Source organism: Ovis canadensis, chromosome 1 (genome assembly GCF_042477335.2).
Source record: "Ovis canadensis isolate MfBH-ARS-UI-01 breed Bighorn chromosome 1, ARS-UI_OviCan_v2, whole genome shotgun sequence".
Taxonomy (NCBI): Eukaryota; Metazoa; Chordata; class Mammalia; order Artiodactyla; family Bovidae; genus Ovis; species Ovis canadensis.
The window spans coordinates 59301195-59328930 of record NC_091245.1 but is presented as its reverse complement, the minus strand read 5'-3'; positions in this window follow the sequence as shown (position 1 = coordinate 59328930).

Below are 27736 nucleotides of genomic sequence, written 5' to 3'. Positions count from 1 at the left end.
CCCTGCAGCCCTCACCCCAAATGTTGCCTACTGTTTCTGGGGACCAGTGATGACCATTCTGTTAGGTTTCCTGTTTGGCCCCTGGCTATTTCATCTCTGAGAGGAGCCAACAGTTTCAAACTAAATTGCTGTTATTACAAGGGTGAATGCTGGTTTCAGACAAAAAATACATTGACTTATATCAGGTAGAGAGAGACTTCTGCTCTTCTAGGCAGGCCTACGCCCATGCACAGCAGGAAGAAGTTACAGAAAAAAGAGACCTCCGCCCCAATTCCCAAGAAGTACCTTGAGTAGGAAGTCTCTCAGGGGGGAGCTCTTAGGGGAAGCACACTGATTGAAACCTTCCACCCTGGCCAGGCACCATAGTAACCATTTGCATAAGTTGTTTTATGACAGGAGATCATAAGGAACATGAAACTAATAAGCCTCCACTAACTGGAACAGTCCAGGAAAGGTCAAAAGGAGACACCACAGGTCCAACCACCTCCCAGACTCCTCCTCTCTGGCAGCCATCTTGGCTGAACAAGGCGTGCATCACCAGGAAGGACTCTGAGTCAGAATGATTGACTAAAGACAACCAGGAAACTAATCCCATCACCATAACCCATGTGGCAGAGCAGTTCTCCTGGGTTGCCTTACCCTACTGCTCTCCACCTCGGTGCCCCTTTCCAATAAAATCTCTTGCTTTGTCAGCACATGTGTCTCCTCAGACAATTCATTTCCGAGTGTTAGACAAGAGCCCGGTTTCAGGCCCTGGAAGGGGTCCCCTTTCCGGCAACAAATCTGCAAGCTAGTGTATGGCTTCATTAGAATAGAGTCTACTTTCTATTCCAAAGTTTTCTAGGATTTTACTCTGCTTGTTAATATAACACAGTATGAAAACTTCCTGGTTTCCTGGGTATAAAGTTTGGTCATATAAACCAGGGATCCCCATGCCTCCGGGCCTCATACTGGCACCTTCCATGAGATCAGTGGCAGCAACAGATTAGAAATAAAGTGTACAATAAATGTAATGTTCTTGAATTATCCTCTCCACTCCCAGTTCTGGAAAAATTGTTTTCTATGAAATTGGTCCCTGGTACTACAAAGGTTAGGGATATAAACAAGTTAATCTTTAATCCAGTTTATTTTAAATTAGATCATGCTTTTTAAAATGTAGGTGAATAATCTGGTGAGAACCAAGGAACCTACATGTAAATTCAAGCGGGTAGAGGAACACTGGAGAAAAATCTAGACAAGCATAAAATGAGGAGACACAGAGAAGAGATAGCATTACATGATTGTGTTACAGACTTCTCAGCCAGAAGGATGCTTTTCTAGTACAGACAAGAAAATTATTAGGGCAGCAACACATCTTAGTGTTAGGGATATTAGTCTCAAAGTACCTACAGAAACCTTCATTCCTCTGAAGGTAAAACACTGACAATTTCTTGACCAGCCTTGCTAATAATTTCATTTCCCAGAAGGCAGAGTAAGTAGTAAGGGGAACTCTACTCTGGACCCAATTCTGACAGAAACTAGTAGGTAAAAATGGAAAAGATTGGGACCTTGGGAAAAAGCAGCCATGCGCTCTTGATGTTTGATGTAAGCAGTGTTCTGCATATACAAACACAAATGATTCTAATGAGCAAGAAAACGAGGAGGAAACTAGAGAAACCAGTGTGCTGCACAGGGACCTACTGTCAGGCTCTGAATTTCAAACAGCATGTGCAAAAGGTGGTAAAAAGGGATATGAAATCAAGCACAGATATTAGAGAGTAGCATAGACCCATAAAAATAACATCAGCAAGACTAAAGCACAAAATAAGCTGGGGCTTGTGAAAAAGGCTAGAGAGAACCAAAAACGATCTCCTTAGCATGAAATGAGATATAATATTTGTACAGGAGCAGGCCTATTTTCTAAAGTTGAAAAAGTAAAAATCATTCATGAACTAGAGAAAGCAAAATGTCTTTACCCCTTTGTGTTTCTTCCCTGCTGGTTCATTCATATCTCTGCTTGTATGTCACCTCTTCAGAGAGGACCCAGACCATGCTTCCTAAAATAATTCCCTCTAACATTCTCTAACCCTTAAAATTTTCATTCCTCTAATCACTGGCCACCATTATTTTACATATTTCAGCTACTTCTTTCTCCTGTATTAGGATGTAAGCTCTATGAGTGCAAGGACTTTGATTTGTTCAGTACAGTATATCCAGGCCTTGTATGAACCAAGCCCTATTCAATAAATATTTTTTGAATGAATAAAATCTGACCACTAGACACTGGCTAAAACTGGAAAAACACAATAAGTAAAGGGATTATAACACAGGCAACATTTATTGAGTGCTTAATAGATATCATGCACTCAGTATATACATTCACTCATTTAATCATCATAGCAACTCTATAAAGTATGCATTATATCAGGTTGAATAATCTGATACAACTAGAGAAGTATTGAGCTAGGATTTGAGGCAAAATATCAATAGTTAAGACTACAGTTTAAGTACCTCACCTGTATGCTCTACTGGGAGACCCTGACTAGTCTAGCTGATCATATGCCTCTTGGCCTCTATGAATTTCTACCAGAGACTTCTAAATGAGATGGAGTATTTAGTTAATTACCTTTGAGAAAATACAGTAGAGGGGATAAGCAGAATGCTTTATATTCAAAAATGGCAGAGTCTGCCAACTTCAGATCCATGCAACTGATGTTGCATGGGGGAGAATTACTTAGATCATACTTAGACGATTTTGTGAGCATTTTTAAAAAGTGGTTATTAGGAAAAAGTGTAAATTCAGCAAGAATAAGCTATTCAGCCCAATTTTATATGTTCTGTTCTATAAAGTTAATAGACTAGCATATCAATGTACTAGATATCTGGTAATATTATATGTTTTCATATCTGGCTGAATGACTGCACCCAATGCAGTTTTAATTAATCTATGTCACTTTGGAGGAGGGTTTGTCCAGAGATAAACCACTGGCCTCTGTCTCTGGCCTTGTCTGATGAGAACATATTTATCAATGACTGAGGTAAAACTCTAAGACATTTCTATCAAAAATCAGTTTCATGAGATAAGGAAGGTGATTAAATACACTGGATTAGAAGATTAAGGAAGTTCTTAACAACTAGAAGATGAACAAAATCTAACAATGTGCAACTTGGTTGGAATAATTGTGAAGTCCTGTCTTGGGACCAAAACACCAACTGCCTAAATTTGATCTGAGGGATATGTGACTTAAGTGAAGTGAAGTGAAGTCGCTCAGTCGTGTTCGACTCTTTGCAACCCCATGGACTGTAGCACACTAGGCTCCTTGGTCCATGGGATTTTCCAGGCATGAATACTGGAGTGGGTTGCTATTTCCTTCTCCAGGGGATCTTCCCAACCCAGGGATCGAACCCAGGTCTCCTACATTGTAGGCAGACGCTGTACCATCTGAGCTACCAGGAAAGCCCATGTGACTTAGTACTCAGGGGAAAACAGAGGAACTTTTTCAGCAGTGGATCAATGGTATAATATGATTACAAGAAGGATGAGGAGGAGGGAGAGGAAAAGGAGGAAAGGAAGAAGAATAAAGAGAGAAGAAAAAGATGAAAAAGAACAAATTTGGCCACATTAATTTGTGATCTGCATAGTATAATGGAGGACATAATCTGACTAATTTCAAGCTGTTCAGATTATCATGCTCAATTCTGAGAGCAAGATTTTCAGGAAGATATGAATGAAAAGATGAGACAACTTCTAGCAGTCTGTGTGGCAAAGGGACTTCCCTGATAGCTCAGTTGGTAAAGAATCTGCCTGCAATTCAGGAGACCCTGGTTCAATTCCTGGGTCAGGAAGACCCCCTGTAGAAAGAGTAGGCTACCCACTCCAGTATTCTAGCCTGAAGAATTCCAAGGACTGCATAGTCCATGGGGTCACCAAGAGTCCAACACAACTGAGCAACTTTCACTGTCATAGGAAAAAGGTTAGAAGAACTGAGGAACTTTTATATTGAAAGTTGTTACACTATAAAGAAAATAATAATAATTTGAATCATTATTCATCATTTTTTATTCACTAGGCATGGAGCTAATCATTTTATATTAATTAATGCTACCTACAACCCGAATAATGGGTTCTGTTTATAGAATAGAAAACAGAAACTGAGAGAGATTGAGTAACATATCCAAGGCCATAAATGCTAGTGAATGATAATGCTTCAATTTGCACCCGTCTATCTCCAGTATTGCCCACTTATCCTCTATAACAGACTCCTTCCAATAGATGGAAACTAAAATAAATTATGTATGTGTGTATATGTTCACATATGATAAAACTATATGAAATAAGTGAAATAACAGAGAATCAAAACTATTTACAGTATAGAAAAACCAGAAATAGATATATCAAAAATTTTAATATGATTGTTTTCAGTACTGGCAAGATAGCTAATTCTGCCTTTCAATTTTCCATATCTTCTTTACTAAACCTATCCTAGTTTTATAAAAATATCACCCATATTTTTTAATTTAAAAAGTATTGAAAGAAGGTTTAGCTTTACTCTGAATGGCCCAAAGAGACAAAATTAAGAAGCTGCAAAATATAATTAGGCCTATTTCAAAATAAAAAGAGAACCTCTTTTAGTCAGACTTTTTCAAAGATATAGCTTGGTAGAGAAAATACTGATTTTCCTGTCTGTGGAGATGCTAACCCAAGTCTGAAAGGACTAAAATGTTATTGTTCTTTGTGGTTAAGACAATAATCTGAAGGATCCATGATGTTAGACACATAGCTCAGTTCAGTTCAGTTGCTCAGTTGTGTCCAACTATTTGCGAGCCCATGGACTGCAGCATGCCAGGCTTTCCTGTCCATCACCAACTCCCAGAGTGTGCTCAACTTCATGTCTATTGCTTCGGTGATGCCATACAACCATCTCATCCTCTATAGCCCCCTTCTCCTGCCCTCAATCTTTCCCAGAATCAGGGTCTTTTCCAATGAGTCAGTACTTTGCACCAGGTGGCCAAAATATTGGAGTTTCAGCTTCAGCATCATTCCTTCCAGTGAATATTCAGGACTGATTTGCTTTAGGATGAACTGCTTGGATCTCTTTGCAGTCCAAGGGACTCTCAAGAGTCTTCTCCAACACTACAGTTCAAAAGCATCTATTCTTCAGCACTCAGCTTTCTTTATAGTCCAACTCTCACATCCATACATGACTACTGGAAAAACCATAGCTTTGACTAGACAGACCTTTGTTGTTAAAGTAATGTCTCTGCTTTTTAATATGTTGTCTATGTTGGTCATAGCTTTTCTTCCAAGGAGCAAGTGTCTTTTAATTTCATGGCTGCAGTCATCACCATTTGTGGTGATTTTGGAGACCCCCAAAATAAAATCTCTTACTGTTTCCATTGTTTCCCCATCTATTTGCCATTAAGTGATGGGACAAGATGCCACGATCTTAGTTTTCTGAATGTTGAGCTTTAAGCCAACTTTTTCACTCTCCTCTTTCACTTTCAACAAGAGGCTCCTTAGTTCTTCTTTGCTTTATGCAATAAGGGTGGTGTCATCTGCATATCTGAGGTTATTGAAATTTCTCCTGGTAATCTTGATTCCAGCTTGTGCTTCAGCCAGCGTGGCATTGTGTATGATGTACTCTGCATAGAAGTTAAATAAGCAGGGTGACAATATACAGCCTTGATGTACTCCTTTCCTGATTTGGAACCAGTCTGTTGTTCCACGTCCAGTTCTAACTGTTGCTTCTTGACCTGCATACAGATTTCTCAGGAGACAGGTCAGGTGGTCAGTATCTCTTGAAGAATTTTCCAGTTTGTTGTGATTCACACAGTCAAAGGCTTTGGTGTAGTCAATAAAGCAGAAGTAGATGTTTTTCTGGAACTCTCTGGCTTTTTTGATGATCCAGCGGATGTTAGCAATTTGATCTCTGGTTCCTCTGCCTTTTCTAAAACCAGCTTGAACATCTGGAAGTTCACGATTCATGTATTGTTGAAGCCTGGCTTAGAGAATTTTGAGCATTATTTTGCTAGTGTGTAAGATGAGTGCAAATGTGCAGTAGTTTGAACATTATTTGGCATTGCCTTTCTTAGGGGTTGGAATGAAAACTGACCTTTTCCAGTCCTGTGGCCACTGCTGGATTTCCAGATTTGCTGGCTCTTTGAGTGCAGTACCTTCACAACATCATCTTTTAGAATTTGAAATTAAAAAAAAAAAAAAAGAATTTGAAATAGCTCAACTTGAATTCCATCACCTCCACTAGCTTTGTTCATAGTGATGCTTCCTAAGGCCCACTTGTCTTCTCATTCTAGGATGTCTTGCTCTAGTCCAACGATCACACCATCATGGGTATCTGGGTCATGAAGATCTTTTTTTGTACAATTCTTCTGTGTATACTCGCCATCTCTTCTTAATATCTTCTGCTTCTGTTAGGTCCATACCATTTTTGTCCTTTATTGTGCTCTTCTTTGCATGAAATGTTCCCTTGGTATCTCTAATTTTCTTGAAGAGATCTCTAGTCTTTCCCATTCTATTTTTCCCTCTGTTTCTTTGCATTGATCACTGAGGAAGGCTTTCTTATCTTTCCTTGCTGTTCTTTGGAACTCTACGTTCAAATGGTTATATTTTTCCTTTTCTCCTTTGCCTTTAGCTTCTCTTCTTTTCTCAGCTATTTGTAAGGCCTCCTCAGACAGCCATTTTGCCTTTCTTTTTTGGGGGGGATGGTCTTGATCCCTTCCTGCTGTACAGTGTCATGAACCTCCATCCATAGTTTTTCATGCACTCTGTCTATCAGATCTGACCCCTTGAACCTATTTCTCACTTCCACTGTATAGTTGTAAGGGATTTGATTTAGGTCATACCTGAATGGTCTAGTGGTTTTCCCTACTTTCTTCAGTTTAAGTCTGAATTTGGCAATAAAGAGTTCATGATCTCAGCCACAGTCAGCTCCCAGTCTTGTTTTTGCTGACGGTATAGAGCTTCTACCTCTTTGACTGCAAAGAATATAATCAATCTGATTTCAGTATTGACCATCTGGAGATGTTCATGTGTAGAGTTAGACACATAAACTAGGAAAAAATAAGTCAAGAACTAGGTAGTTGGTTAATATATTACTTCATACTGAGGTCTTTAAGTCTGCTTAAATGGTCTAATTTTATAAATATTTTAAATAAAATATTTGTGTAATGAATATATGAATTATACATTTAGAACAGGAAAAGTAGACCATGGAATATTATATTTTGTACCAAGCTTTTTGAAAAGTATACACAGGTTGCAAAGACTCTACTGAAAAAGGTCATGCTCATTTGTTTGTTCAAGTTCCAAGATACTCCTGGCTGTTGACATCTGAACAGAAAATAAGTGGTCCCTCTAGGAAGTTTGGTTTGGGCATGATCTCTTCTCATACACTTTACCTCACTGACTCCATTCCAGGCTCCTGTAAGTATCCCTCTTTTTTTTTTTTTTTCTTTTCTTTTAAACCAGTACTTCTGTTAACTGAAAACTTCACAAAGTCAGCAATCATTTCTGTTTTAATCTACTTATATTATGGTTGATATAATAGACACAAAACAAACATCAGTAGAATTAATCAATTTGGCTGATATATTCAGCAAGTTTTTCTTTTGTTGTCTAAGGATGGTTAGAAAGGGTGCCTTTGATTCTAAGTATTGACTAATAGCAGAGTTTGTCTCTAAGTATTGCCATCATTTGTTATCTTTTTTAGATTCATGTTTTCTGTCTGTAAGTAGATACAAAGAGCCACTGCTTTAGGTCTTGAAGCTGTTCTTTTTCTTTAAGTAAGAAAAACCAAAAATAAAATAAAATAAAATAAAAAAAGAAAAACAGTAGGTTTTTCCATTCAGAGTACAAAGTTGTCAAGTTTTTCAATATGATATGTGCTATGAGCTAAATCACTTCAGATTTTGTGTGATCCTACTGACTGTAGCCTGCCAGGCTCCTCTGTCCATGGAATTCTCCAGACAAGAATACTGGAGTAGGTTACCATTTCCTTCTCTAGGGGATCTTTCCCACCCAGGGATCAAACCAGCATCTATTAGGTTTCCTGCATTGGCTAGTTCTTTACCACTAGCACACCACTTGCAGAGCCCTTCTGTATGATAGGTGTATAAATTAAGCTTACAATATGGAGAACTAGGGGCTTCCCAGGTGGCACTAGTGGTAAAGAACAATGCCAATGTGAGACACAGGTTCCATACCTGAGTCAGTAAAATCCCCAGGAGGCAGACAGGGCAACCCACTTCAGTACTGTTGCCTGGAGAATCTCACGGACAGAGAAACCTGGTGGGCTACAGTGCACAGGGTTGCAGAGTCAGACACGACTGAAGCAACTGAGCACGCATGGAGGACTAGAAAAGCATTTGAGGCATTTCTTCTTCCTCCTTTCCCAGGGTGAACTCTAAACCCACTTTTCCTCTGTGTTCCTACCACACAATTTGTATTAATATGAACAGAGCCAGGCCACAAAATACAAGAGAAGTCAGCGTTTCTGCCAACTCTTTCATATAGTTGGAGGCAGTATTGAAGGGAACATCCTAGGGTTAAGACCTACTTAAATCAGTTTCACAGTGAACAGATTAAATAAGCTTTATTTATTTTTATTGTTATACATATTAAAGTATTTTCCTCACTTTTTTTGCAGCTTCTCAGGATATGGACATAACATACGATAGATATAGGCCTTCAATAAGAAAATTCTTAAAATTCATTGTCAATGTAAAAGAATAACCAATTTACTTTTAAAAAGTATAAGTAGATTTATTATTCAAAACACATCTTGATAATGGAAGGCACAGCGAGAAATATAGGAAAAAGGTCAAGGTAGAAAATTTTGAAGAAGCTGTTATATGACTGTTAGTAAAAAGGGTGAATAAAAGTAATAATTGCCCATTACTTACATGATCAACTTAGGAACACAAAAAATACCAATTTCTAACCCACAAGCCTGTAATTCTGATTCAACAGATATAGTCTGAGACCCCAGACTATTAAAAAATGCCACCCAAGTTCTGATGCATAGCCGGGTTTAGGAACCATAAATTATATACAGCAGATAAGAAAAGAGTACAGAGCAGACTTCATTCTCAACAAATCCACAATCTAGTGGCTTTGCTAGCATGACTATGAATGTTTGAATTAGAAGATGAAGATGAGGAACTGATAGTTATTTGAATATTTCAAATAAGAAAAACACAGTCTTAAGGTGGTAATAATGAAAACAAAGAGTAGCGCAGACATTTGAAAGAAATTTTATGGGTAGATTTGAGAGACAGGGTTATTTCTTCTGAGAGCTCTCCTGGGTTTGTAGATGGCCATCTTCCTTCTGTGTCTTCATGTCATTTTCCTCTGTATGTCTGGAACTTAATCTCTTCTTAAAAGGAGCGCAGTCTTATTGGTTTAGGGCTCACTCCCAATGATCTCATTTAACCTTAATAACTTATTTAAAGACTATCTGCAAATATATTCATGTTTTGAATTCCAGGGAGTTTGAACTTCAACACATGAATTTTGGGGGGACACATTGCAGCCCTTAACAACTAAAAATAAAACACACCAGCCAGGTCCTTAACATAGCATAAAATGCTCAGTAATTGTTATACTCATCCCTTAAATTTCAGGCCTTTCCTCTTCCATTCAGGCCATGTAAACTCTCAGGTAGAAAGTAACTGGAAAGTAATATTACAACCAGAAATGACTTCCTGATGGAAGCCCTCCAGATTCCAGAAGTTTGTCTATATAGTAGTGGTCCCTAAACCTTGTCATAAGAAATAATCTTAAAGGAGATCAGTCCTGGGTGTTCATTGGAGGACTGATGCTAAAGCTGAAACTCTAATACTTTGGCCACCAGAAGTGAAGAGTTGACTCATTGAAAAAGACCCTGATGCTGGGAGGGATTGGAGGCAGGAGGAGAAGGGGACGACAGAGGATGAGATGGCTGGATGACATCACCGACTCTATGGACATGAGTTTGAGTGAACTCTGGGAGTTGGTGATGGACAGGGAGGCCTGGCGTGCTGTGATTCATGGGGTCACAGAGTCAGACATGGCTGAGTGACTGAACTGAACTGAACTAATCTTTACTTTGACCTGTGTTGGAATAAGTCAGAGGGGAGAGGTATGTTCTGATCCAGGTAGGGCTTCAAAACAACTCACTCAGGAACTCTCCCCAATTCCCTTCCCTTATGGTGAAAAAGGTGTTAAAAGTATTATTCAGTCATTGCCTCCTATGACTATCAGCATGCAGGAAAACCATATCAGAATTTAATTTTCTTTATATAAGGATATTAGGACTGTTTTGGTTGCAAGTTACAGAAACAACTCAAGCTTCAGCAAAGGTAATTTACTGGTTCATAAATCCCTAGAAAGTTTAATAACGGAATTAAGGTGCAGAATCAGTCTTCCCTGGGATTCATCAAGTGATATATTCTCTCTTTGCCCAGGAGTCTGTTTTGTGATTCCAGTTCATAAAATTACAAGGACAGACAATGATTGGCTCAGCTTTGGCCAACCGCCCAGCATGAGACCAATCAGTGGTGCAAGGTTAAGTGAGAAAACAAATCCTTTTTCAAAAATTTCAAAACACAAATGTAAAGATATTTGAAGGTTGTTGAAAAAGAAACACTATACTTGGGAATTCTTTGGTGGGCCAGTACTTGGGAATCAGTGTTTTCACTGCGAAAGACCCAGGTTCAATCCCTCATCAGGGAGCTAGGATTCTACTGGCCTCACGGTGTTGTGGAAATATTATGCACAAATAAGTTTATCTATCATTATGAGTATTCAGCTAAAGGAAATCTATTTTAAAAGCCAAAGACTGAAAAAATTTCTGTATTATAGCTAGCTATATATTATTTTGACTTACTACAGTATTTATAATGATACTTGTTCATTTGACTAAAATATTCTCATTTCTACCCTTATTTATTGATTTATTCACTACAGTTCTTATAGTTTGAAACATGAATGTTAAGACCAAATTCCATCTCAGTACAACTAGGTTTAGCTTAACAAGTTTAATTTAATGATATTATTAATTTCTAACTTTATAGGAGGGTGTACATGTTATTTTGCAGAAATTAAATTCTAAAAAAATTTAATTTTTGAAGGTAGTTTTATGGGCAACAGGAATGGGAATAAAAGAACAGGACAAGAAAGAATGAAAATGGCAATTTCAATACTTGAAGTCTTTGTGGGTCTGATTCTGCTTTTTATCTTTTTTTTTAAAACCTGATTCCTTTTTGTTTATCTTTCACTGCTTTTGATTTGGGCTTTGATTTTGTTTGTTTTACAGTGTCTTTGTGATTTCTAATTGTGGGTTTATACTTAAGGAATTTTTTTTCTGTAAAAATTCTCAGCAGCATGGAGTAAAGTTAGGCTCTCCAGAGGAGATTTGATTCTGATGGGCACAAAAGGCATAACTAGGGACAAGTTTAAACTTAATTTCTTATCTTTGAGTCTTTAGACAATTGAGATTATAAAATTCTTACTGAAAACACAGTAACGTTGGTTTCTGATTATAAATTTTCAAGGGAGAATTCTTTTTTTTTTTTTTAATGCGTTTAAGACTTGCAGTTTTCCTTGCAGCCCTCCATGGGATGGTTTTATTTGTAGATCAGGTTACTGATGAGGACATATCTATATTGCATTCTAGCACTGAATGCTGGGTTCATCACTTTTCCCTTGTGCCAGAAAGGACATGAAATTCATGTTCACCTCACTCACCAAACAATCTTAGGGTGAGAGATATTTTAGGTCTCAGCAACTGTTTTCCCCTAAATTAATGTAAGAACTAACACTTGATAAAATTAAACATCTTCAAAGACTTTTTAAAAAGGAAATTAAGAATAAAATTTCTTAACTTGATAGAGGATAACTATAAAAAATCTACAATTTAATGTTGAAATGTTCAAAGTAGTCAAGGAATTGAAAGTGGTAGTGGTGGTTTAGTCACTAAGTCATGTCCAACTCTTGCAACCCCATGGACTGTACCTTGCCAGACTCCTCTGTCCATGGGATTCTCCAGGCAAGAATACTGGAATGGATTGCCATTTCCTTCTGCAGGAATTGAAAGTATAAGAATTTTTTATCTTTCCTTCACAAAAATCAATAAAATTTTTAAGTATCTGACTATATTAATTGTTAAAAGGCAGATCTTTTGGAACATTGATCTTTATACTCTTGGTAGGAGTATAAAACTGATACTTTGAACAACAGTTAGCAATTATCTAATAAATATGAAATTTTCCATACTGTATGACTCAGCAATTTCATTTTCAATAATATATTCTAGAGCTAAGTTTCTCAGTCTTGTACTACTGGCATTTTAGTTCAGATAATTCTTTGTTGTGGGGGCTGTCTTGCACCTTATAGGATATTTAGAGCATCCTTTGTCTCTACCTACTAAAAAACAGTAGTATACCCCAAGTTCAGTCACTAAGTTGTCTGACTCTTCATGGCCCTGTGGACTGCAGCATGCCTGGCTCCTCTGTCCTCCACTATCTCCCAGAGTTTGCTCAAACTCGTATCCCTTGAGTCGATGATGCCATCCAACCATCTCATCCTTTGTTTCTCCCTTCTCCTCCTGCCCTCAATCTTTCCCAGTATCAGGGTCTTTTCCAATGAGTTGGCTCTTCTTATCAGGTGGCCAAAGTACAGGAGCTTCAGCTTCAGCATTAGTCCTTCCAATAGGTATTCAGGGTTATTTCCTTTAGGATTGACTGGTTTGATCTCCTTGCTGTCCAAGGGACTCTTAAGAGTTTTCCAGCACCACAGTTCAAAAGCATCAATTCTTCCATGCTCAGCCTTCTTTATGGTCCAACTCTCACATCCATACATGACTACTGGAAAAAACAAGCTTTGACCATATGGACTTGGTCGACAAAGTGCTATCTCTGCTTTTTAGTGCGCTGTCAAGGTTTGTCACAGTTTTTCTTTCCAGGAGCAAGTGTCTTTTAATTCCTGGCTCCAGTCACTGTTCACAGTAGTTTTGGAGTCCAAGAAAATAAAATCTGTCACTACTTCCACTATTTCCCCTTCTAATTGCCATGAAACGGTGGGACCAGATGCCATGATCTTAGTTTGAATGTTGAATTTCAAGCCAGCTGGTTCATACTCCTCTTTCACCCTCAACAAGAGGCTCTTTTATTCCTCTTCTTCACTTTCTGCCATTAGAGTGGTATCATCTCCATATCTAAGGTTATTGATATTTCTCTTAGCAATCTTGATTCCAGCTTATGATTCATCCAGCCCAGCATTTCACATGATGTACTCTGCATATAAGTTCAATAAGCAGGGTGAAAATATACAGCCTTGTCATACTCCTTTCCCAATCTGGAACCAGTCAGTTGTTCCATGTCTAGTTCTAACTGTTGCTTCTTGATCTGCATACAGGTTTCTCAGGAGATAGGTAAGATGATCTGGTACTCCTATCTCATTAAGAATTTCCCACAGTTTGTTATGATCCATACCGTCAAAGGCTTTCACGTATTCAATGAAGCAGAAGTAGATCCTTTTCTGGAATTCCCTTGCTTTCTTCATGATCCAACAAATGTTGGCAATTAGACCTCTGGTTCCTCTGCTGCTTCAAAACCCAGCTTGTACATCTGGAACTTCTTGGCTCATGTACTGCTGAAAACTAGCTTGAAGATTTTGAGCATAAACTCGCTAGAATGTGAAATGAGCACAATTGAATGATAGTTTGAACATTCTTTGGTATTGTCCTACTTTGGGATTGGGATGAAAATTGACCTTTACTAATCCTGTGGCCACTGCAGGGTTTTCCAAATCTCAGGCAGGAATACTGAGGTGGTTTGCCATTTCCTTCTCCAGGGGATCTTCCTGGACCAGGGATTGAACCCATGTCTCCTGCTTTGGCAGATGGATTCTTTACCACTTAGTCACCTAGGCAGCCCATACCTCAAGTTATGATAAGCCAGAATGTTCCCACATGTTGCCAAATATTCCCTTGGGGCAAAACCACTCCAGGTTGAGAACTATTTGACCTAGAGAAATTTTTGTACCTATCCATCTATGCATGCTGAAGAATGTTCATAGTGGCACTATGTATGATAGTAAAAAGCAAAAGCAAAGAACTGAAGCAATCCCACAATTCATTAGCATTAAAAAGGACAAATAAATTATGTCATAGAGTGGATACTATACAACAGTCTAAACTAATAAATTATACTTCTGTGTAATAAACGGCTGAATCTCAAGACTTGCTTTTGAATGGAAAAGTCACTTTCATTTACATATTATTCAGTTCAGTTCAGTTCAGTTCAGTCACTCAGCTATGTCCGACTCTTTGCGAACCTATGAATCGCAGCATGCCAGGCCTCCCTGTTCATCATCAACTCCCGGAGTTCACTAAAACTCACGTCCATCGAGTCAGTGATGCCATCCAGCCATCTCATCCTCTGTCATCCCCTTCTCCTCCTCTCCCCAGTCCCTCCCAGCATCAGAGTCTTCTCCAATGAGTCAACTCTTTGCATGAGGTGGCCAGAGTATTGGAGTTTCAGCTTTAGCATCATTCCTTCCAAAGAACACCCAGGACTGATCTTTAGAATGGACTGGTTGGATCTCCTTGCAGTCCAAAGGACTCTCAAGAGTCTTCTCCAACACCACATTTCAAAAGCATCAATTCTTCAGCGCTCAGCTTTCTTCACATCCATACATGACTACTGGAAAAACCATAGCCTTGACTAGATGGACCTTAGTCGGCAAAGTAATGTCTCTGCTTTTGAATATGCTATCTAGGTTGGTCATAAAACTTTCCTTCCAAGGAGTAAGTGTCTTTTAATTTCATGGCTGCAATCACCATCTGCAGTGATTTTGGAGCCCAGAAAAATAGAGTCTGCCACTGTTTCCAGTGTTTCTCCATCTATTTCCCCTGAAGTGATGGGACCAGATGCCATGATCTTAGTTTTCTGAATGTTGAGCTTTAAGCCAACTTTTTCACTCTCCTCATTCACTTTCAAGAGGCTTTTTAGCTCCTCTTCACTTTCTGCCATAAGGGTGGTATCATCTGCATATCTGAGGTGATCTTCTCCCAGCCATCTTTATTCCAGCTTGGGCTTCTTCCAGCCAAGCATTTCTCATGATGTACTCTGCATAGAAGTTAAATAAGCAGGGTGACAGTATACAACCTTGATGTACTCCTTTTCCTATTTGGAACCAGCCTGTTGTTCCATGTCCAGTTCTAAGTGTTGCTTCCTGACCTGCATATAGGTTTTTCAAGAGGCAGGTCAGATGGTCTGGGATTCCAATCTCTTTCAGAATTTTCCACAGTTTATTGTGATCCACACAGTCAAAGGTTTTGGCATAGTCAATAAAGCAGAAATAGATGTTTTTCTGGAACTCTCTTGCTTTTTCCATGATCCAGAGGATGTTGGCAATTTGATCTCTGGTTCCTCTGCCTTTTCTAAAACCAGCTTGAATATCTGGAAGTTCACAGTTCACATACTGCTGAAGCCTGGCTTGGATAATTTTGAGCATTACTTTACTAGCGTGTGAGATGAGTGCAATCGTGCGGTATTTTGAGCATTCTTTGGCATTGCCTTTCTTTCGGACTGGAATGAAAACTGACCTTTTCCAGTCCTGTGGCATGTAAACCAAACAATGGTATGTTTAGGAATGCATATACATGAGACAAAATCGCAAGGAAAAAACAAGGGACAGAGAAAATTCCGAACAATGTTTAACCTTGAATTGACACTAAGTAATTGTAGAAAAGAAGTCGAGAGCTTGAAAGTTCACAGGATACTCAAGTATTTGTGATTACTTCTCAAGTGTTTGTGTTACTTCTCATTATGTATTTGAGATTTTATTTTTTTAGTTACTAAATATTAAAAAATAATTTTTAAGTGAAGCAAGTGTTTTAACCTTATAACCTGTGTAAAACAATTCAGTAATGTACCACACATGAGTTTTTTATTTATTAATAATTTTTGTTAATATATTTGATTGGTGTATTTACATATTTGAAAACATTTTAGAAATAAATTTGGAATAGTGGTTAGGAAGATTTGGTGGTTAAAGCAAAATGGATTAACCATTCATCAAGAAAAACATTCTGTCTTCAAAGACAATGGCTACTAATAGATAACATATTCAACTATCTGCTTAAAAGAAGGGCTTTTTTTTCTCTTTAAACAGGATAATCTAGTGGTAGTAATCAGTGCACAGAGTGAACTCCCTCTTGTAAAAAGCCCATCAATTGTTTTTCCTAATTAAGATGAATATTATTCCTGTGAAATGAACCAAAAAGTTGTTTGAAACCGGAAATCCCAAAAGAGATCTATAGTCTTCAGGAATAATTGCATGCAATTTTAATTGAAAGAAAAGGAGAGGCCTATTTTCATCTTTCTCCTTTTAAAATGTTAAAAGTAATCAACCTGTTGGTCAATTAACAATGCTTTAATATAACTATCAATCTGACCTAAAAATTGACATTAGATATTTTGGAAACTGTTGTGGAATTAAAAAAAAATAGATGGTAGAATGACTACTGGCTATAGTTAAATCCATTATGGAGCTTTTATCATGAATGAAGTAAAGTTATGAATTTTTACTAATGTCCTTAGAAATATAGTACGTTTTATTGTTAATTGAAGATTAGATGCTATGACTATTCACAGAAATATGCACTCAATCTTTGTTCATTGAGAATGAAAGAGGAGATCTATTTTTCTGAAATACAGATTAATTACACTGATAAATTTGCTTTATATAAATAGTTGGCATTTATCTCCAACCTATTAAAAATTTTTAATAACATGAAAGAGTTATTCTGTTTTAAAGTTCAGTTTTAACAGATACATGTCAACAAAATATATGTTTACATTTCAAGTCATTTCGTATAGTAATTCAGAACTTTGGATGTTTAAAGTTGCACACTTAGAAATACTTTGAATAAGCAGATGTATTTATTTAATGGTTTCTCACATTTACTCTACTCGATTATGGGCAAGAGGTTGATTTTGTTTATCATCTTTCTAAAATGTCATGTTAGTTGTGCTAAAGATATTACAGAGTGGATTAAAAAGCTAACATTATAAATTAAAAATTTTGATTCCCCCAGTATTTCAGGGCTTCCCAGGTGGCGCTAGTGGTAAAGAAGCTGCCTGCCAGTGCAGGAGACATAAGAGACGTGGGTTCTATCCTTGGGTTGAGAAGATTGCTCTGGAGAAGGAAACGCCAACCCACTCCAGTATTCTTGCCTGGAAAATCCCATGCACAGAGGAGCTTAGTGGGCTATATAGTCCATGGGTTTGCACAGAGTCAAACACAACTGAAAGGACTTAGCACCAGTATTTCAGATTAGCATTCGGGCAGCATAAACCTATAGAAATCTATATTTCCATATACAAATAGGTATGAGTTTGGCCCTCCATTCTTTAGAAGAAGCTGATGTTAGATTTTCTCTCACATACTATAATTCAAAGCAAAGTGAGAAAATTAAGGTTAAAATTTTAGATACATCTTAAAAATGGTATTATGGTCAAAATATTTAATCCCTCATTTACAGAATATAATTTAGATCAATGTAAGTGAATTTTGCAGATGAATGAAATTTACTCTTTTAATCATTAAAACCTTTTTTCTTTGTAACAACTTCAAAGTCTCCCAGTATTATCTCATGTTCTGTGTAGTAAGTTTAAGGATATACTATTTCGTTGCAAAATTCCAGGGCTGGAAAAGAATTTAGATTTTATTAAAAATCTCCCAGTATGACTGTTTTATTTAACAGATCAGGAGTTTTAAACCCAAGTTTATGGTATATCTTACTCAATATCATACAACTAATCTTTGATTCCTCAACTCTTACTGGTTGTGACTAGATTTGAAAGTTCTTCTCTGACCCCTCCCAACTTTGATAGTGTGCCTTCCAATTTGTGAGCTAGGCAAATAGAGAACTAGTTCTGTCATAATTTTACGTAAAATGATAGCAAGTAGGATGAACGTGAAGACCTGGGAAGTGTTCATGTGAACTCTGCTAGATCCTTTCTGGAGTACCTCTCCCTCCCTCCACTGTCTTCTGAAATTATTGGCCTATTTCTAGATAAGTTGTGAGAAATAACGACAATGTTTTAATGCTGACTTTACAATGGATAATAAAATACCCTTGAGAAGAAATCTTTAAGCTCAAAAATATTTGATTAGTTGCATTATTTACTATGTTTACTATTAACATATGGTTTATTAACATTATTTAAGGTGAAAAGCAACACTTTTTGCTAACATACTTTATTTCCTTTTAATCTTGGACCTTAAAATAACTCTGCGCTTACGTGCAAAGACAATTGGTTGTAGGTGGGTAAAATAAGTCTGCTGCTGCTAAGTGATTTCAGTCATGTCCGACTCTGTGCAATCCCATAGACAGCAGCCCACTAGGCTCCCCTGTCCCTGGGATTCTCCAGGCAAAAATACTGGAGTGCGTTGCCATTTCCTTCTCAAGTGCATGAAAGTGAAAAGTGAAAGTGAATTTGCTCAGTTGTGTCTGACTCTTAGCAATCCCATGGACTGCAGCCTACCAGGCTCCTCTGTCCATGGGATTTTCCAGGCAAGAGTACTAGAGTGGGGTGCCATTGCCTTCTCCCAAATAATTCTGCACTTATGTGCAAAGACAATTGGTTGTAGGTGGGTAAATCACACTGTAGATTTTATATCAAAGTTTTCTGCTAATATTAACCAGTACGATCTACGGATTTAAAGTACGAGTTTAAAGTTGTACCTTCATGTTTTGGTCTTTTCCTACCTTAATCTTTTCTTCTTCTGAAAAAAGTTCATAAAACACCAAATTCTTATATGCTAAAAACTAATGTGAATCTGCAGATCTTTATGTTTCAGTTTGAAAATGACTATTTTTTTTCATACATACACCTGAATTCTAGGAGTATTTCTCTATTAGAGTAAAATTAATAAATGTAATAGCTTCAACCTTATTTTAAATATTTAATTATTTTATTTTACACTTTTACCCAGTTAATCTTCATTTTATATTTTTACTTCCTTATGGGATTAAATGGAAGGTTTTTGTTTGTTTGTTTTTGATTGTATAAGATCATTTTGGCTATGAAGTTGATGCAGAGGTATTTCCTCAACTTTATGTATATACATTTAATTAATAATAGTATACTATTTTGAACAGTCTGCTATTCAAATAATGGTGTTATTCTGATAAGAATATCTACTTATTATAGGAAACTCAGAAAATAAAGAAGAAATGAAGACTACTAAACTACCCATATTCCCACTGTCTGTGTACCTTTTGTGTCCTTTTTCTAAGCCTATAGTATGATCCCAATTCTCTCTTCCCTCAATACATAAGCACAATATATAACATATTTATAATGTGCTCTGCTTTTTCACTTACCATAGCACTTTTTGATGATTAGTTTATCTCAAGGTATATTTTTCTACAGTGAGAAACTCCTTCTTTTTATAGGTAATATGCAAGAACCACTGGGGGAAGAACTTTATAGGAGACAGAAATAGCTTACTAAGAAATATCATTTTACATTGACCTTTCACTTTTGATAAGATTGGTTTTTATTGTTATCTAAATTATAAAGAGGTTATGATTAAGACTAAAAATAAATATTACCATTTTAAGTCATAAAAAGAGAAAGACAACAAAACTATGTGTTTAAACAAAATCATATAGTAGCTAGCTTGCCTAGGAGAAGTTATGATATATGCTCTTAGAAAACAAACATTTTTAAATTCACAGATGCTGCAAAGCCCTGGTCAAACATAAATTACAATCAGTTTTTATGTAACAGTAAAAATTCCAAAGGACTCTTGCTCACCCACTCTCAATATGTATCTTTCTTCTCACAGAATGTAAGCCACATTTATTTCTATATCTGTGTATATTTTAAAATAAATTACCCCAGAAAATAAACTATGGAATATACTATGTTCAAATGCAATCCAACAGAGAAAACAAAAACCTTAGATTCCCTCTGAAGAGCCCTGTAGCATATTTTGGTGAGTATTTTGGAATGCTTATAGAATTTGAATGTGGTATCCATTTATTTGAGGAGTATATGCTACCTTATAATTATCAGATAATTCAACACATTTAGCAAATGATACTCCACTTCTATTATAGCAATTTACTTTTTCTTGTTTGTGTTCAGTGCTATCAAATATAGAAAGAGCTCTTTACTTACCATTCTGGGAAAGATGAAATTTATCATTGTGCCATAAATACCCTGAAAAGCAAAGAAATATTATTATTTATTATACCTCCATCCACAGGGATCCTAACTGCCAAATGTAATGCATCAGCAGCAAAATAAAATGAAGTAAATCTATTGCAGAAAACACAGTTCAGTGTTCTAAGAATTTTTAAACATGTGTTACATGCCTTTGGACAGAATGGTGTCCTCAGTTGCTCAGTTGTGTCCACCTCTTTGCGACCCCATTGACTATAGCCCACCAGCCTCTTCTGTCCATGGAATTTCCAAGCAAGAATTCTGGAGCAGGTTGCCATTTCCTACTCCAGGGGATCTTCTTGGCCAAGGGATTGAACCAGCATCTCTTGAGGAATCGAACTTATGTTTCTTGTGTCTCCTGCATTGGCAGGTGAATTCCTTACCACTGTGCCACCTGGGAAGCCCCTTTGGATTAAGCAACTGTTGTGATAACTACTTTCAAAATCAGGGATAAAACATTTTATTTTTCCCAAACAAATATTCTTGGATTAAGAGAACATTGTCAAGTGTGGTGTTTTGTTGTTGTTGTTGTTGTTCTTTCTCCCCCTTGCTACTGCTAAGTCACTTCAGTCGTGTCCAACTCTGTGTGACCCCATAGACAGCAGCCCACCAGGCTCCCCCATCCCTGGGATTCTCCAGGCAAGAACACTGGAGTGGGTTGCCATTTCCTTCTCCAACACAGGAAAGTGAAAAGTGAAAGTGAAGTCGCTCAGTCATGTCCGACCCTCAGCGACCCCATGGACTGCAGCCTTCCAGGCTCCTCCATCCATGGAATTTTCCAGGCAGGAGTACTGGAGTGGGGTGCCATTGCCTTCTCCTTCTCCCCTTTAGCTCGACTGAATTTTTCATTGAAACAGATGGGACTTAAAACTCTTTAAGGAAAAACTGAGGAGCATTTTACATTCTTGAAGTCAGCATTAATGACTTAGATCTATTTATATGTAAATACATTTCTTGGTGGAATCTTGAACTGAAAATCTGATACAAAAGCTGAAAAACAAAATTAGGAGTCCATGCTCCTATTTTTACACACTAAATAAGTGATAATAAAGAGATATATATTTTCTTATTGTTTTCTGTTCATTGAAAACAGGTTTTAATTGCATCGCTTGGTAAAGAATTACAATGAATTTATATTATGAAAAAGCATATGTGTTCTTGAATTTATTGTGTCCTTTAAAATTTTTAAATTAACAGTGACTTTTACATTTAATAATTAGTAGAAAATAATCTTTCTCAATGTCAATAATTCTAAGATAAAGGAGCATGTCAGCTGTAAGAAAATATGCTTTTCTCATATCCTGATATATATAGTCATTATATATTTGTCATTTTCTCTTTTATGTATCATGAACTTAATCTAGAGAATAACACACAATTCATCTCCCTCTGCCAAAACGATGATAGCTTAAGAAGTTTTTAGATAACATATGCAGAAAAGGTGTTTATTTGACTATTAGGATAATGACATTTCAGATCCTTCAATGTTATTTTTGAATAAAGTAATCATGAATAAAAATTATAATGTGTTAGTGTAGCTTGAAATCATTATTTCCAAATAAGATGATGTTTCAGTAAATGAAAACTAGTGAAAATTTCAAGTAATAAATATTGACAAAATTAATGACTTTTTGCTGGAGTATAAAATTAAGATTTGAAAGGTATCCTACTTAGTTTTTCACATTTTTTAAAGATATTTTTAATATTAATGAAATATATGGCTTGTAATTATGGATATCTGACATTCTGGAATGATTGAGAAGTTCTCCCATGACCATAGTTTAAGAAAACTGCTTTTCATATTAATCATAAATATCAATATTTTATTTCAATTTTTTGTATTTATTGATTTTAATGAAAGATTTTTATGGAAAATTTTAGACTGAGAAATACTTTATTTTGTGTAGTGCTTATTTCTAAAGAATCATTAATACCATTTTTGATGTTATAGCTTATATTTATAATTACGAAACTACTAAAAGATTCAAAGTATTTTTGAGCATCAGTTCCTGAAGAGGGCAGCACGTTCTAGATATTATTGAATTTCAAACTCAAATATGACAGCTTTGGCTTTAGTATACTTTTTTTAGGAACTAGAGGGAAAAAATGGATTTTTTTTTATAGATATCTGCTCCCATGTTACAATAAACCAGCAGAAATTCTAGGTAACTGCAGACCAAGGTCAAAACTGTATTTGATTATTACAAGGGAACATTCAAATTAGACACCCAAAGCAATGTATTTAGGAAGGGAACAACAAAATACTAGTAAGGAGACTTTCCATGAGGAATGTGTTTTATCTTAATACTGTAGATAACTTTTCCTATTGGCAGTGCATTGACTGTCAAAACTACTAAAGGGGTTAGATTTAATTATCTCACTTCTTGCACATTTCATCTCAATTGCTATGGCAACATTCAGTTGCCTCAGCAGCAATGCACACTTTAATCAGATATTTCCTCCTCATTTCTCTATGAGCCAAAACTGTGTAGTCAAATTTACAACCAAGTCCTGATAAATCTGATAATACTTCCTACAATTTAATGGGCAACTTGCCTCCACCCACACATAAATATTTTCAGAGAGGTTTGTAACTATTGGACAAGTATAACACTTGATAAGAACATACACTTGGACTTTCCTATTTCATTGATTCTTCTTTGCTATTTCTATCACTATTCTTTATTAGAAGTTTTTCACAAATTCAAAACTCACTCCAGCAAGTCACTAACATGGGTCACCTAACCTCACTAGGAGAGCCGATGAGTAAAGGAAACAACCTCCAACATTCAAATGTCAACCCTTCTCAAAAGGCTATTGAATTATTTACCTTTTATCTGAACACACTTTGAATTGGCACATCAAAGAGCCTTTTTCTATTTCTTGAAAGTAGGTTAAAGGAGGAAAGAAAATAATTCAAGACAAAGCAAAATTTGATATTGGAAGAAAACTGTAGGGTATCAGACTCAAATGAAAGGCCAAGCATGAAGAAAATTTGGTTAAGCTTCAGTAATAGAGCAATTCTAATGAGAAGTGAAAGCATGATGCATTGAAGTGCTGTTGTCACCTGGGTGACTATTAACCATCTACATTGTTGGACAAATCACTTTAGCATTTTGCAAAAGACTAAAGAAAATTTTGTGGGGAGATAAGGAACTCAAGCTATCTTCAGGTCAAATTTAGAGTGCTAGCTTATGTTTTTATAAATAGCTAAATAAATAATATTTATAAATAAGTGCAACTTTGCAAATAGTAACTTTTAATTTTATAATGTGTAATAAAAATTTTTTTAAAACATAATTAAGGAGTAAAGTGATCTGAGGTCTTCCTAACAATTTTAGTGGCTGCTAAAATTTGTATTTAGATAACAAACATTTTATTCTGAAGTTGTGATAGTTCTCTGGTGAGAAATTTTACACCAGTAGCTGACAGTAATATTTCAGCATGATTTTTTCAATCACCACTTAGTAGTGTCTAGTAAAAATTTCATTAATTGAGACAATAAAAAAATATGCTATCAGTACCTGGGTCTTCCAGTCCAGCGTTTCAATAGTAATGGCTAGACTGCACCTTATGTATTACGGCCCACTAAATATGGGGTTCAAACAAACCTTATACATAAAAATATTCTGTAAAATACAAGTCTATATTTTGAACTTTGAGTTGATTATTGGCAGCTTATGTTCAAAATGTAGTTATTGAAAAGCTAATTTCTCATTAATGATGAAGTTTGGAAGCTATAGGTACAGGAATAGGAGATGTTTAATTGAAAAGAGAAATCTAAACAGGAAGGCAAGCATGGAATCTATCCTCAGATATTTGAAAGTTTTATATAAAGGGGACAGTGAGTGTCTGAAAAGACTAATGATACAAGTTCAGAGAAGCAGATTCCAGCTGTTTATAAAGAAAAACGTGAAAACAATTAGAATTACTTAAACAATAACACAAGCTGTGAAGCAGCAAATGCCTTGTTTAAGCATATTTCATGTACTGTTTGCATATGATTTTCTGTTGCTTGAATTCTGGAACAGCATTTTAAAAATGTGGTAGAACCACTCCAGAAATTTAGATCTGGGAGTTCAAATGACTCACTTCTTAATGAATTTCTCAAGTACTAGTGCTTTATATCCATAAGGAAACCTAGCAATGGTCTGCAAAGAGCACATTCAGCAGCAAGTTTGCAACTCTTGCTCTGGAAGAATGATCTAAATGAGATAAACAAACAGTTCTTACTGAAGAGTTATCTAAAATCTACAAGGAGACATATAAATTGGTCCTAATTGGCATTCCTTCAAGAACCTCAGTAGATACCAAGCAGTGACTAGAGGTGAAGGATGAGTTCCCTTTTCAGTCTTAACTTGGCTCTTCCACCTGAAGATGGGGTGTTGCCAGACAACGTGTATACCACTGCCTGTGTCAGACTTATTTCCTTGGTGAAAGGAAGATTTGGCATTATCCTCAAACTCTATATTCACTAAGAAAATAATAATTGCTCAATTAAGTGTTCACAGCTTTTCTTCCATACCCAGAGAATTTAAAATTTAAAGAGAAAATTGCACACCATGTGAGACTGCTCATCTTTAGTAAAATTGCTGAATAATATAAAGGAAAGCTGAAACCAACTTGAAGGTTATAAATATAAGGAAACTGATGGTTCTTGAGTCAAAGTAATGTGAGTAATAGTTTTATTTCTGTGTAATACTAGGTTCTATATAGTTCTGGTTTATGTTAGTTGAAAATAGTCTTTTTACTTAGTTTGGTTTTGAAATTTCCTTGTGTGATCATACTTTTGAATCACATTGAAAAAACCAAGGGTCTCAGAAAGACCTTGCATAGTATCTAAACTTTATGTACTCTAGAGCTATTGTTTGGAGCTTGAGATCTGTTGAAGAACGGCTGTCTACCAGAAGCATATGTGTCAACCTAAAGAGCTTATGAGAAGTTTTGCAACACCAAGAATGCTAACTTGTATTTTTACTCTCAAAGAATATGGATACTATAAACTTCATCATGTCTTTTATCTCCTCTGCCCCTTTCAGTTCAGTTCAGTCGCTCAGTCGTGTCTGACTCTCTGCAACCCCATGAATCGCAGCACGCCAGGCCTCCCTGTCCATCACCAACTCTCGGAGTTCACTCAGACTCACATCCAGTAAGTCAGTGATGCCATCCGGCCATCTCATCCTCTGTCCTCCCCTTCTCCTCCTGTCCCCAATCCCTCCCAGCATCAGAGTCTTTTCCAATGAGTCAACTCTTTGCATGAGGTGGCCAAAGTATTGGAGTTTCAGCTTGAGCATCATTCCCTCCAAAGAACACCTAGGACTGATCTCCTTTAGAATGGACTGGTTGGATCTCCTTGCAGTCCAAGGGACTCTCAAGAGTCTTCTCCAACACCACAGTTCAAAAGCATCAATTCTTTGGTGCTCAGCTTTCTTCACAGTCCAACTCTCACATCCATACATGACCACAGGAAAAACCATAGCCTTGACTAGATGGACCTTTGTTGGAAAAGTAATGTCTCTGCTTTTGAATATGCTATCTAAGTTGGTCATAACTTTTCTTCCAAGGAGGAAGCATCTTTTAATTTCATGGCTGCAATCACCATCTGCAGTGATTTTAGAGCCCCTAAAAATAAAGTCTGACACTGTTTCCACTGTTTCCCCATCTATTTCCCATGAAATGATGGGACCAGATGCCATGATCTTCGTTTTCTGAATGTTGAGCTTTAAGCCAACTTTTTCACTCTCCTCTTTCACTTTCATGAAGAGGCTTTTTAGTTCCTCTTCACTTTCTGCCATAAGGGTGGTGTCATCTGCCCCTTTAGGCCTCAGTAAATCAAATTTTACGTTATGTTGTTTAAAATTCCACCTGCTGAGAGTTTGCTAGCAAATGGTCTTGAAACTTGTTTCTGAAATGCTCACCCGCAAACACTTTTACTAGCCAATCCCATTTGGTTGGCTGTGCTCCAACAAGTCTCTGGTGAACACAAGCATAAGTTACGAAGAAACAGAAATTTCCATGGCACTCTGGAGGAACTTTTTTGATCCTAAAGACACTAGTAATAAACTAAAATGTCATTGCAAATTCATGAGCATTTCCTTATGTCATGAGCAGCAGTAGGAGGAAGGGGCTGCGTTTGTGCAATGGTTGTTCCATGTGTGTAAACCTTGTCCCCAACTTAAGATCAAAGACTGTCTTCAATCAACAAGTATTTATTTAGTGATTACCATGCCTGAAACTTAAGGAGCCACAAAAGGACAAATAGGAGCTACTTTTAAATTCTGGGATTTGTTGAATGAATGAAGAAAAACACATGGCTGGCCTAAGAAACCTTATGATAATCTGTAGGGCTATGGATATAACACAAAACAAAGCCCAATATCTGTTTTGTCTTTGTCAGTTAAGATGTTCATCTATTTCATGACACAAAAGCTTTTAATGTATTTCAACATTACTTCCTTCATTGAAGATAATTTAACCAAGAAAAAAAGAACAATCATGTCTGGTCCTGTACCCCTACATCCTCCAGCTGGTACTTCTTGCCTGTGGAATTTAAGGTATTTCTACTGAATCATTATTGTTCTGATTGTGAGCTTAATAAGGGCAGGGAAAGTCTAAATCTTTGCATTCTGGCCAGTGCAAAAGTGCCTGGTAAACAACAATAAACACTCAGAAAATGATTATTCAATGAATATTATATGAATATCCCACATGCTGCAGAGCAGCTAAGCCCGTGCTCCACCACTATTGAGCCTATGCCCTAGAGCCCAGGAGCCAAAATAACTGAATCCTGCATGATCTATTATTATTTAAGTCAAATGGTGTTGACTTAAATACAAGAAGTATTCAGGAAAGTTAGTGTAGCTTAAAATGGTTTTAGTTTGCCAGAAGATATGAGATTTTCCACTGGGCCTTCAGGAATGGATGAGATTTAAATAGTAGATGGGAGGGAAATAAAGTATTTCTAGTGAAGTTAAGACGGAGAAGGCAATGGCACCCCGCTCCAGTACTCTTGCCTGGAAAATCCCATGGATGGAGGAGCCTGGTGGGCTACAGTCCATGGGGTCGCGAAGAGTCAGACACGACTGAACGACTTCACTTTCACTTTTCACTTTCATGCATTGGAGAAGGAAATGGCAACCCACTCCAGTGTTCTTGCCTGGAGAATCCCAGGGACGGCGGAGCCTGGTGGGCTGCCTTCTATGGGATCGCATAGAGTCAGACACAACTGACGCGACTTAGCAGCAGCAGCAGCAGCAGCAGTGCTGTTAAGAACATGAACAAAAAAACTGCTTTGGGGCTTCCCTGGTAGATCAGTGTATAGGAATCCACTTGCCAATGCCGGAGACAGGGGTTCGATCCCTGATCTGGGAATATCCCACATGCTGCAGAGCAGCTAAGCCCGTGCTCCACCACTATTGAGCCTATGCCCTAGAGCCCAGGAGCCAAAATAACTGAATCCTGCATGATCTAGCCTCTGTTCTCCACAAGAAGACAAACCACGGGGATGAGAAGCCTG